The 13,050-nt window shown below is 35.6% G+C and overlaps 1 long non-coding RNA gene across 1 annotated transcript; it reads left to right on the top strand.

Annotated features, from left to right (window-relative positions):
- Positions 1 to 396: 396 nt before the first annotated feature.
- On the top strand, positions 397 to 9,925 carry LOC124637751. Its single transcript, XR_006985283.1, has 2 exons — positions 397 to 714; positions 7,943 to 9,925. It is a non-coding gene; the product is annotated as an uncharacterized LOC124637751 (long non-coding RNA).
- The last annotated feature ends 3,125 nt before the right edge of the window (positions 9,926 to 13,050 follow it).

Raw genomic sequence — 13,050 nt, 5'->3', positions numbered from 1 at the left:
GCAAAGTTTGCTGCACTACTTAATGCAAACCAATTCCTATAAGGCAAAATCTTAAGTGACAGCCGTTAATAGTGTGAAAGTAGCTTGACAAGTCCTAGATTTATTAAGTATATCGCATAGATCAGCCTTGCAGAAAATATTCCACTTCCCATATCAGCGAATAAAAAGGCTTATTGATGACCAATGTAGATATCGATTTTGAGTCATATAAAAATAAAAATAACTATCTTATAACCGATTATGTCAAGAATATTTGCTTATATGAGTCTGCCGCTAAGCTAACAACATTGAAATCAAACTCTTATGTGTCATATTGTCACCTGTCTGGCGCCAAGAGCCTTGCCAGCCCCGAACCGAACGTTGAACATAGCCGGTCGGCAAACACGATTCATTCCAATCTCGATTCTCGAAGCGAACGGTAGTGTTTAAACAGTGACTCATATAATATAAAAGATAAATAAAAATGAAGTTTCTATTGCTGATTTTCTGCGCAGCGATGCTGTTCGCGTTTATCAGTGCAATTAAAGATAATAATAGGCATATTAAATCTGCACAGCGTACTAAATGTGCTTCATTGTCCGGAAAATGTGTGGTGAAAATTGCAGAAAAGAACTTCAGGAGCAAAAGGGTGCAACGAAGTGTCATGAATAGTGGTTCCAGTCCATGCCCAGACGGGTACATTTGGCACTACTATAAATGCTGGCGATGTGACAAGTGAGTTCCTTTTTCATTATTTCACCATCTAACGTTCAATAGAGTGTGATTTTCTGTCATAATTTAGTCAGACAATGACTTGATAAGGACATTCAGTGTCATGCAATATTATGAAACTTTAAGCGCTCGCTGTCGGGAACAACCCGGTTTGTTTTGATATTATGTGTGACGTTCCGTTCTTTATTTATAAATCTTTTTTGCGTGATAATAAATACAATGTTAGCATGTTTTATAACTGGTTTTAATACCTCCTAAAGGAGGTGCTAGTTCAACTCAGACAACCTCGTGACATTTTAAACTTTCGATAGACTGTTATATGTAGGTCATTGATCCGTATTAGGTACTGATAATTAACAAAGTTTTTTGAACTAAAAAAATTGCAAAAGAAAAAAATGGAGATTGCGAAAAAAGGCATTTCTCAGCAAAATTAGGTAATCCATATTTCGAACACAGGCTTAAAATTTAGAAATCAATATTCCGGAATTATTTTGAAATTGACCTAGATTACTGTGTCGATTTGTGCATATTTAAATACTTATGAAGGTAAAAAACGTACAGAACATAAGTATGAAACATTCTTCCGATAACACGTTTGAACAAATGATTCATCTGAACGGATAATCAGAGCCGGTAAATTCATTTAATTCCGTGGCATTCAGGTCTCTTAGGATATTTTTCTTTAATAAGCATCTACCTTTTAAATTAAGCCAGCTTACCAATTTTTAAATTAAGTATCAGATATTTTCATCCTGAGTCTACCAAATAAACAAACTCTTCAGCCTTATAATATGAGTATAAAAATACATATCACAAGGTTAATCGACGCATGAGTCATTGACATTATCAATTTAGCAACCATATTACTGAAATTCTCTAAACTTCCATCACTCATCAAGTTTCCTGTTCTGATAGGCATACTTAGTAATATCTTATATCTATTACTAACTACCTTCCCCCCGCGGTTTCACTCGCGTCTCGAGATAACTGCTCCCCATAGGTGACAAAAACTATCTAATCTAGGTATATCTATAAATTTTATTCTTGGTAAAGCCTGACCAAGGGCTCGATTCTGCGAATTTTACTTTAGCGACATTCGATTCACATCCGACTGAGATTGACAAGACCTTTGCAACAGTGAAGGTTGGGAGCTGACCTGATGATGGAGACCAGAGAAAGACGAGGGAACTCTACAACTGAATATGTAAAATACCTCGTTTGGACTTATATTCTTTGTATTGATGAGAACTTCCCACTTGTATGGATAGTGATAACTATTCGTATCACTGAAAAGCTTTAAACAAAAAAACTAAAAAGTAGAAAATAAATAATAGTTTTAAAAAAACTAAAAAACACGCTTTTTATAGAAAACCGAACTAAAAAATAGAAAATAAATTTAAATTAAGAAAATAGTGTTCAAAATTTCAATGAATATAAATTAATAATAGTTTGAATACAAAAAATATATTAAAAAAAAAGCGTGGGGTGCATGGTGTCAATAGTTATAAATATTTTATTGACAGATATGAGTAGAGTGATTTTCATTTCGATAATACCTTAAAAAGCACCCCACGCTTTTTTTTAATATATTTTTTGTATTCACACTATTATTAATTTATATTCATTGAAATTTTTTCTTTTAAATAGGTAATTCTTTTAATTAGGTAAACGTTTTTATCTTTTTCTGTGATTCAAATGATTCACGATTGCAATATGATTGTAGAGCAAACTACCGTATAGACCAAAAGGCAGACCAATCGCAAACCAATGAAATGTCACTGCATTGGTATACGATTAATCTTGTTAGTAGCAGAATGCCCGCTAAGGTTAAAACTGCTATTGCGATTAAATTTTTATTCAGTTTTGACATTAACAGACATGAGTTTAACTTAGCAGAATCGGGCCTCAGACTCATATATTACTCTTCGTTTATCACTTGATTCTACGAGTTTTTAAGAAGAAAGTGATACTGATAACACTTTAATATCGTCTTACTCTCGGAAATATTAAGTATAAACAAAATTATATGATAAGGACTTTGAATTTGATTTCCTAATAAAACTATGAAATTATGGGAGCCCCCCAAAATATTAATTTTATTCTAGTTTTCAGTATTTTTTGTTATAGCTGCAACAGAAACACATCATCTGCGAAAATTTCAGCTCTCTAACTTTCACGGTTCATGAGATACAGCCTGATGACAGTCGGACGGACGGACGGACGGACAGAGGAGCTAAAACAATAGGGTCCCGTTTTACCCTTTGGGTACGGAACCCTAATTAAATGATAACTGCGTTTATTATTATCTAGTCGCATATTTTTTTCACGGGAACATAATTGTACCTATGACTATTTGTCATAATAATGACAAAGGGTTGTTTTATTAACACTTTATTCTCGTAATTAAAGACCTGTCTAAAATATTTGTAAACTATTGTAGTATTTTGTAACTTCGTTAATAATTAATGTTGACCGTACTGAGAATCGAACCCGGGGCCATTAGTTCGGTATGTTGTAGTCCGGCGTGGTGACCATTGCGCCAACGAAGTCGTCAAGTAGGCAGTCAAGTCTAGCAATCAAGTCAAGTAGTCAAGTAGACGCTGGCAAAGGACGATAAGGAGATTGTCATTAATTAACTAAGGGTAGTATTTAAACGCAAATCAAAAAATATCCTTTTTCTATGCAATAAGATTCCGAATTCCCATCAAAATTACTGATTGCACAGCAAAATATTCAACTCAAAATATCACTAAACACACTACAATTTATTTTCGCAGCGTACAGCGATTTTTCCTAAAGCAAAAGCTTTTTCATCAATGCACAGCTAATAATCTTAATGCACATTATACATGTTAACTCTTTTTCTTTTAAATATAGCTTCTATTTTTATATTATTTACAGCAGTTTTTCAGAATGAAACAGCATTTTATTTGTCTCAGTCATCTTATTATTTATTAATTACGGCATAATGAGACCAGCAAAAAAATATAAAATTAAATACAAAATTGTAATTTATTGAATTATTAAAGCGCGTCTTGCTTTCGCGGGGCGTACACGTTTCCTTTTTTGCCCTAATAATAATAGGCAACATTTTTAGCTTCTGCAGCTGGCGCCACGTACTTGAGTCGGATCGCAAGTCCGATGATATGCTTGCATATACATACTATAGTTCTTTAAAAAAATAGGGCTGGTGCATTGTCAGTCATTGTCAGTATTTCCTTTTGGCATACATTTCATATAAGTAGTCATTAAAAGGCTACTACTATAATATCATATTTCAGAATGTTTATAGTCAGAATCATCTTTTGGCATAGTTTTGGAATTTTTATTTTCCTGTAAGAAGCATGCAAACAAGCCTGAAGCATGAAAGCAGGCATGCAGCATGTAACCAGGCATGCAACATGGAAGTAAGCATGCAACATGCAGCAAGCATCACTTCTGTCACGGCTCCGGCGCTTCGTGGCTCCGGCGGTCAAATGCGAGCTTATCGTCGCAGATGATTTTCACGCTCACCACCGCAGCTTCGGCTTACTGGCCGGCCGAGCCGGCCAGCCTCAACCGCGTTGGCGAGCGTTAAAATTACCTGCTCCTCAGCTCGCAGGCCGCCTCGCCCCTCCGCGCCTACGCGGTTTTGAATTGCACTCTAGGGGTAGGGCAGACAAGACTACGTGGAGTCGGTTTTGCAGCGATTTGTTTTCGTTACTAGCTTCAATTTTTAATACAATATTTTTTAATTGAACTCTATCTTACTCACTCGCGCCACTCTGCACTCCAGTGACGAAAAAGCGCGCGAAGCCGCGAACCTTTTTCAGTTAATTTGTTCTGTTTTTAGAAATAATGCAATGTGACAGGATTTTTTTGTTATAATAATCATTTAATTTGTCGAGCATGGCTTCTTGAAAATTAAGACAAATATGATGAACAGGTTTTGTTGTACTTACTGGTTAATATGCGACTGGGATAGTTATTTTGCTATGAAATATGGAAAATTTGCTGTGCAGTCAGTATTAATGCTATGTATGTAGTATTTTTGTACAAGAATAAATTTAAGTGTATTGCATTATAATAAAAAAAGCAATGTCATATTGATGTATAATTTCGAATTATCTGCAGTTTGAGTGTTGTTAAACATTTAGTTTATTTGTAGTGAACTAAGTTATTTGATGTAAAAAAGAATATAAATGATGAGTATTAATTGATAGGCGATTATTTATTTGATATGCAATTTATAATATCCCATTAACTAATGTACCTCTAGGTACCATCAGTAGATATAAAATAAAAAAATCTTTCATTGATGATTATATTATTTTTATTTGTATTATGTAGCATTTCATTTCTCTGATGCGATATCAGAAATGAGATAATCCGTCAGAGAACCAAGGTCATTGACATAGCCCACCGAATCAGCAAGCTGAAGTGGCAGTGGGCTGGCCATATTAGCCGAAGAACCGATAACCGTTAGGGTAAACGAGTTCTAGAGTGGAGACCACGTCTCGGCAAACGTAGTGTAGGAAGTCCTCAGGTACGGTGGAGATTTGCGCAAGACGGCTGGCAGGAGCTGGATGTGAGAAGCCGAAAATCGATCTCAGTTGCGTGCGCTTGGAGAGGCCTATGTCCAGCAGTGGACTGCGATAGGCTGATGATGATGATTATGTAGGCATAGGCTCTAGTAGATTAGAATACGTCCCTCGTTTAGTCTCACATAAGTAATGGCTGATCTCTTCTCTGTTACAATGTGGGTTTTCAATTCAAATCATTCAGAGTGGTTATTTACTATATCATAGTGTCTGTTGTTTTATTCACAAATACAATCAAATTAAGCAATAATGTCAACATAAGCTTCAAAAGAATTCATATCTTTTGTTTCAATAAAGTGTTGAAACAGAATCTGGAGTTTCTCGGAAACAAAAATGATAACACATTTCATAAAAGTTAGGTTATAAAGGTTAAGTCATTGCCATCTATATTTTATGCTAAGAAAACAGTTAAAGCCATACGCTTCTCGTAATTGGTGTTATCTTAACAAAACGAGGAAAAACTAACAATAATATTTCACTAAAACACTAGTGTACAGATTTATAAAAAAACATTAAACGGAACCTTCTAACAATGTTTTGCAATGACACGAAAAATATATTCTGAAAATATTCATCAACAACTTATTTCGACAAAAGCAAACTTTTCAACAGCTTGTCAAATCTTAATCTTAGTTAAATGATTTTTATTTTGTAATAAAAATGTATCCATTTACTTTGCAATCTTATATAAACACACTGACAACACAAGTTGTATGCACTTGATTTATTTACAAGTGTACACATAAAAACATTTAAGAACACAATATCATCATCATCATCATCATCAGCCTATAGCAGTCCACTGCTGGACATAGGCCTCTCCAAGTGCACGCCACTGAGATCGATTTCCGGCTGCTCGCATCCAGCTCCTGCCACAAAACACATCACACGATTTATAATTTATTACACTATACATTTTGATTTCAAAAATGTTCCTATAAACTTAGTTAAATACTCGGAAAGAAGTATTATATCTAAATCGAAACAAAGAAGTGACTTGCATAATTTCAATAATAAGGGTGTTGCTAGATTAAATATCATAATTATTAAACCAACGCGGTCATTTCATATTCATTACTTAAGAATGGAAATTAATTGTGTTATCGCGATTTGTGTCACTGTCACTTGACAAAGATAATAATTCAATGTTAATGCTAGCTTCTTATTTTTATTTAAAATAATTATTATCAATTATTATCTAACTTTTTTAAATAATAGTCTTTATTTTTTTTGCATGGTATGAATTATTTTTTTATAATGACAACACAGAATTGGCTATTGGAGGGGGCTCAGGCTCGTCATATTCAGTCGATTCTCATTTCTCTGTTAGAGTGAATAGGATTCGTGTCGGAGTCGGACGTGTTAATTGCCTTATCATAATGTCACCGTCCAGTGCTTATAAATTAAGTTTGCTTGTGTTTTTAATTCTTGCTATGATGATGCACTATGACTGCAGTGCTATAACTTATGACCAGTGTCCGGAAGGCACCGGAAGGATTTATTACGGAAGTAATAGTCTCTGCGTAATCTGTGAGCTGTAAGTCTTCATTTTTTCCCGCGCTTTTTAATTCTTGTGTTATTGCGTTTTGTTGTTTATTAATTATTAAATACCTTTAACTTGCACTTTCTGGACAATTCTATATCAGACCTAAAGTGGACTAAATATATTTGTATTTATTGTATATTTTGTTAAATATCGGAACAGGGTGTCTATAAAAATGGTGTGTAAATAGTGGTTAAAAGATACACTTACCTATTTTATTAGATTCTTGTAAAATCAAATGCATTCATTAAATTACTGGCTACATTTTCAACGTGCGGCGCCCAAGCTTTTGCCGTGCTAGCTCCACTTTCGTATAATGAGACTTTTGGCCTTGCACTTTCTAGAAAATTAGATTTTTCGAGAATTTTGACCACCCATCACACAACAGAGATTATGCAAGTGTTTCTTACTTTAATAGATTCTTGTAAAATGAAATGAGGCATTCGTTAAATTATTGCTGGCATGTTCAAAGTGCATGCGAAACGCGACAACCACGTTTTATAACGTGGTTGTCAAATTATCGACTTCAATGCTAGGTTTAGATTGTTGGTTCAAGAAGATGGTCTATTTCAAGACCACGTTTTATAATGAGGTGGATTTTTGAGGTTAAGTACATAAGATAGAGGTGGGCTTTCCCCACTGATTATGTCTTCGTATCCGATTTGCTATCGCACTCTACGTCATAGACGGTTCTGGAAACCACGGCCATGCATTTAAAGATTAATTACAATATACTCTATCTATTTATAGACAAAAGGTTCAAAATTCCACCACCCCGTCAAGTGTTGAGCTTTCCCCAATTTTGCGTTATTTATTCAGCTTTTTTTATTAAATAGTTATTCAGCCAAGATATGAATAGTGGCTTTCGTACTTGCATATTTCATACTAGTTAGATTTTCCGAGGTTTTAGAAGCATTTCGAGAGAATTGCTGCCCGAGCCGTGATAAAATACCTATAATCTTTATTTTTCGGACAGAGTGTTCCTTTTCAATAGTGAAAGAATTTGTCAAATCGATTTAATAGTTTGAGAGCATTAAACCAAACAAATAAAAAAGTTATCTCTCTATTATATTAGTATGTATATTATAATCTTTTTTTTATTTTACAGGTACGAGGAAATAACTGGGAATCCATGCTAATAGTGCCTCCGAAAATTACTTAAATTATTTTTTTCCAATTTATAAAATGAAACACATCACTGGAAAAAGCTGCTCAACTATTCATATAAATGTGACTATTTGCTACTGTTGCCTTGACAGAATGCCTTAGACATTCGAACATTGGTAAAGCCGAATTACGCCATACTTGAACAGTGCAAATATCCACTGCATGTTACCTCATCAGAACTGGCCTTGAAGCTGCAGCTGTTGCCATGACAACCCGTGTTATGTTAAAAACAACGTAAAACCAAATTAAGGAAATTATCTAAGGCGAACTTCCGATGGTGTGCGGTACCTTCACTGTTTCTTCTGGTCTACTGTCTCTAGTGAACAATAATGGAGTGCGCATATTTCTAAACGATCTGTGAAATTGCAACGTGTGTGCGGACATAATATGCTAGAAGTGATCTCGCCGACACGTACAAATGTGTGCGAACAGTTGTGGTGTAGTCTTGCCATAGGATTAGTGAGTAGTTAGAAGTTCCTGATGAAGTTAAATTAAAAAAAAAGATAAACAGAAAAGTATGTGTTTCAGGTTTTCGCCTGTTGTGTTATTAATCTATTCTGAATTAGTGGTTGTGTATGTTTTTAATGTATTACCTAAATTTTCTTGTAGTTAAGTACCTGTTACATTTCCAGATTTAGAGAATGCAATACCGAAAAAAATCGCCACATCTTAAAGGGAGAAATGCGAACAAAAAACATTCATTACGGCTTGGTATTTTGTCTGACGATTGCTGATATTATATTTTTCGCATCACAGGAGCAAAAACACATTGGTTTCTTTCAAAGATGATCTTTTTACTACTGTGTGATACTTCTAATTATATTCTCTAGATCTGCGATTGTAATGGCAATTATGGTCTAGGCATTTTGATCTGAAATGAAAATTACTTCAAGATTCCACCTTAAATACAAGACCACCGTTTTCATTCCAGACTACCTATATGTATTTTAAATATTCAATAATTAATTTAAAGTATTTTTTAAAACTGATAACAGATTATGGCCTATTTCTGACTGTTTTATAGTTCTATGATAACAACATGCTGTTTGTCATAGGTACTTAAGTGAAGTGCGTAGGTAAATTAGTCTGCAATGTCATTTCTAAAAACAGTATTACTGTAGTATCTTTTGTACGCACGTTCGTCAGCACGTATTGTTTGAGGCATTTAATTTAGAAATTGTGTAAAACAGAGTCATAATTTAATTTGACAGGTCCCGGCTGTCATATGAACATCCTTGACAGTCTTTGCAAACTGTTAGATTATTGGGTACCAAAATTCGAGTAATTTGACTGACGAGCGAGTGTTAAGTATTGCAAGACCTGAAATCAGCATTCCACTACTTAATGTATTATTGTAACATCGGCCTGTATCTCATCTTCACTTATCTGCATCTGCACACAAGAATCTGGGAGATTTCGAATTATGTTATATAATGAAAAAGTATTGTATAAAAGTATTTGCCACTATTTTTAAATTAACCTTGATTCTTGTGTTTCCGCCGTCTTTATATGTTTTCAATGTTAATCTCATTTCTCATTTAAGTAATAAGTTGCATAAAATATTCTGTCTATTTGAGGCGCTTATGGCTATGTTAAAGCCTCACGAGTAGGCAGTTTGTTCCATGGAAAATTTTAGATTGTAGATGGTTAAATTGTAGATCTCGGCTGTCAGAAGCCAAGACAACTGCTTTCAACCAGTATTGTACCAAGGGGTATTGATTTGCTCAAACAACTGGGTTTACGAGATCAGAGACGCAATTGATCAATGTAAAACACTGGTGCTCAGCTGCATCTGGTTAAACTAGAAGCCGAACCCAACATAGTTGGGAAAGGCTAGGCAAATGATGATATTTATAGCTATTCTGTATTTTTTGATATTGCTAATTTAAATGTTAAATTAAAGATTATTGCAGGCAAAAACTAATTCATTGTTTAGGTATCCTTATTAAAAACTAGCTTCTGCCCGCGACTTCGTACGCGGATCCTGTCCCTTATGCCAGCGACTATGGGGTCAGCAAAATCAAAGATCTGAATAGTCGCAATAGACGTGACCATAGGGATAAAAGTAGTGATTCTAATTAGACCGCATTTAAGTTGTGTGTGGCAAAAATATTACACGTAGGTATTATTTCGTAAAAAAACATTAAATAGATGACAAAGTCGTGGTGACTTAGTGGAATTCGTGGTGGTTTAGTGGGTAGAGAACCAATCTCTCAAGTATGAGCGTGCGTCTTTGATTCCAGGTCTGGCAAGTGCCTGCCAATGCAACTTTTCTAAGTTCGTATGTACTTTCTACGTATATTTTGGATACCAATGACCGTTATTTGGAGGGGATGTTAAACTGTAGGTTCCGACTGTCATTGAACATTCTTGGCAGTCGTTATGGGTAGTCAGAAGCCAGTAAGTCTTACCAAGGGGTAACCGGGTTGTGGAGGTCAGATAGGCAGTCGCTCCTTGTAAAACACTGGTACTCAGTTGCATCGTGACTGGAAGTCGACCCTAACATAATTGGGACAAAGGCTCTTGAGATAATAACGACAATAATAATGAGATATATGCACCGCAAGACATCTGAGGCTGATGACGGGGAGTAGCGACCCCGCGGGGCTATATATACTGAGTTCTCCAGGGAGAGTATACTGTCCCCCATCTCCGGCCGGTCGGAGTGAACCATGACGGGGGTAGGTCTCACGCCTCTGGCTTGGCTTGGCCGTCCAGAGTGGAGTCGCTAGAGCAGGATTAGTGGCCCTGCTCGGAGGGTAGGTGCCTCATGGTAAGCACAGGGAGCGCGTAATCCGCGTTTAAAGTCCGCCGAGGTATCCTCACCCTTCAGCCGCTCATGTCCCTATTGCCCTCTTGTTGCTATTCAGTGACTGGTTACAGTAAGTGAGGTGGCGAGTCTCCACCTGCCGTTTTTACATGTACCTAATACATTGTCATCCACTAACATCCCATCAAAATAGCCCAAGTAGTTTTCCTCCATAGTTAGCAATAGTTTAGCACAGAACCGGGGATTGTCTTTTTTTTAGGAGGTCCACCGGGGATTGTCCTTGGGTTCATTTCTATAGTGTATAAAGGGATAATCGTCGGTTTTGTGTCACCATTTCATTAAAGTTGTCTCAAAAGGGCTTCAGCGTGTTGGCTTCGACCCCACGTTTGCCTCCCAAAAATTTGGAACTCTGTAGTCCCGAGGTCTGGAAGAGATATACAAAATAATAATGAAGATAAAACGCAACAAAGTTAGAGAGTGGAGGCTCGTGACGCCACGTCTAGGTATGTAAAATTTGTACTAAGCAGTGACTTAACACGAAATTCAAGCGTTGTTGTATCTTCGTTATTATTTGTTTGTGAGAGAGAGAAAAGAAAAATGCGTGTCCATTATTTTAGGGTTATCTAAAAGACGGACTAATTACTTATTTTGATTCACTATACCTATTTCATAACATTCATTTCTATACATTTCAAGTGTAGTATTGCTCTTGAAGTTCCACATCAGGTGTTCCAGATCTTCGATGTTTACACGTCAATAGAGAGTGCTTATCAGATTGAACCACTTTTGCTAAAACGTCATATCTTTATAAGCTATAGTCTAGCTGGGCTCCTGGGTTTCCACATTAGGTGTTTTACATCTTCAATTTTTATAAGTCAACAGAGAGTGCTTATCAGATTGAACAACTTTTGCTAAAACGTCATACCTCTATATGCTATAGTCTAGCTGGGCCCCTGGAGTTCCACATCAGGTGTTTTAGATCTTCAATTTGTATAAGTCAATAGAAAGTGCTTATCAAATTGAACAACTTTTGCTAAAACGGCATACCTGTATATGGTACAGAGAAGCTGGGCTCTTGGGGTTCCACATCAGGTGTTCCAGATCTTAAAATTTATAATCTCAGCTGAAAATGCTCATCAAATGAAACAATTTTTGCCACGGCACCATATTTGTATCTCTTATAGTTTTATTGGTCTGTTGGAGTTCTGCATCAGGTCTTCAAGTTTCGAAGATAAATTATAGCCTATATGTTGACCAGGCCTAATACTGATACAACAAAGAAAAAATCATTGAAATCCGTTCAGTAGTCGGAAGATTAGCGTGTACAAACAAACAGACATACAGACATACAGACATACAGACATACAGACAAACAGACAGAATTTTTTTTTTGGATTTGTGCTCCATTACTGTTTCTAAACCCCACCCAATTATTATTTTTTTAATATATTCAATGTACAGACACAGTTTTTTTACAGATTTATTATATGTATAGAAGAGTAAAGATGTTGTGACCTATGTTAAGAATCTTCTATTTTCCTTTTTGACACCGAACCCATGTATCTGGTTACTAATGTAAATTATTTTTTGTGAATGTATTATTTCCATTGCATTGCCAAAATGTGACCAAATTCAAAATTCATCTGTTCTGGGTTCACAAAACTTTTTGAATTATTAATAAATGCCTGTTGAACTTTCTTTGCTTTTATTTTTTGATCCTCGGAACACGACATAGGTATCATTGTATTGTCATCAGAACTACATACAGCTGCAAATTTTCATGATGCGACGATTTGTGCTGCGATCCTTGGAAGATAGTTAAATTGATAACTTTAGGTTCCATTGCATAGTTACTTACCTACTTACAAGTCGACCTAATATATAAGCTTGTTAAAAATAGGAGTACGATGTGTGACAATGACTTTCGCCACGAGTTAAAAATAACACTGGACTAACACGTTTGTCTCAAAAACTTGGAAATTACAACTGCAAATGAGTTCGACAATAGTCTTTTTCAGTATTTTATTATCTCAATTAAAAGTCGGACCCCATAATGACCGTTATCTCACCCTCTGACGTCAGCGATCAACCAATGCAACTCACTTATGAGATAAATTATCTCACTGTCTAAAAGTGATAATATGTATCTGAAGTCACACGATGTCAAACCCCGGAGTCTAATATTAAAGAATAATAATAATTTATGTCACAGTAGAGACACAATAACACACATATATACTGATTTTTACAAAAACTTATACAAAGATTCATCAAGACCC

The sequence above is a fragment of the Helicoverpa zea genome, chromosome 16 (genome assembly GCF_022581195.2).
Source record: "Helicoverpa zea isolate HzStark_Cry1AcR chromosome 16, ilHelZeax1.1, whole genome shotgun sequence".
In the NCBI taxonomy this organism is placed as follows: Eukaryota; Metazoa; Arthropoda; class Insecta; order Lepidoptera; family Noctuidae; genus Helicoverpa; species Helicoverpa zea.
This window is presented reverse-complemented; position numbering and strand designations above follow the sequence as displayed.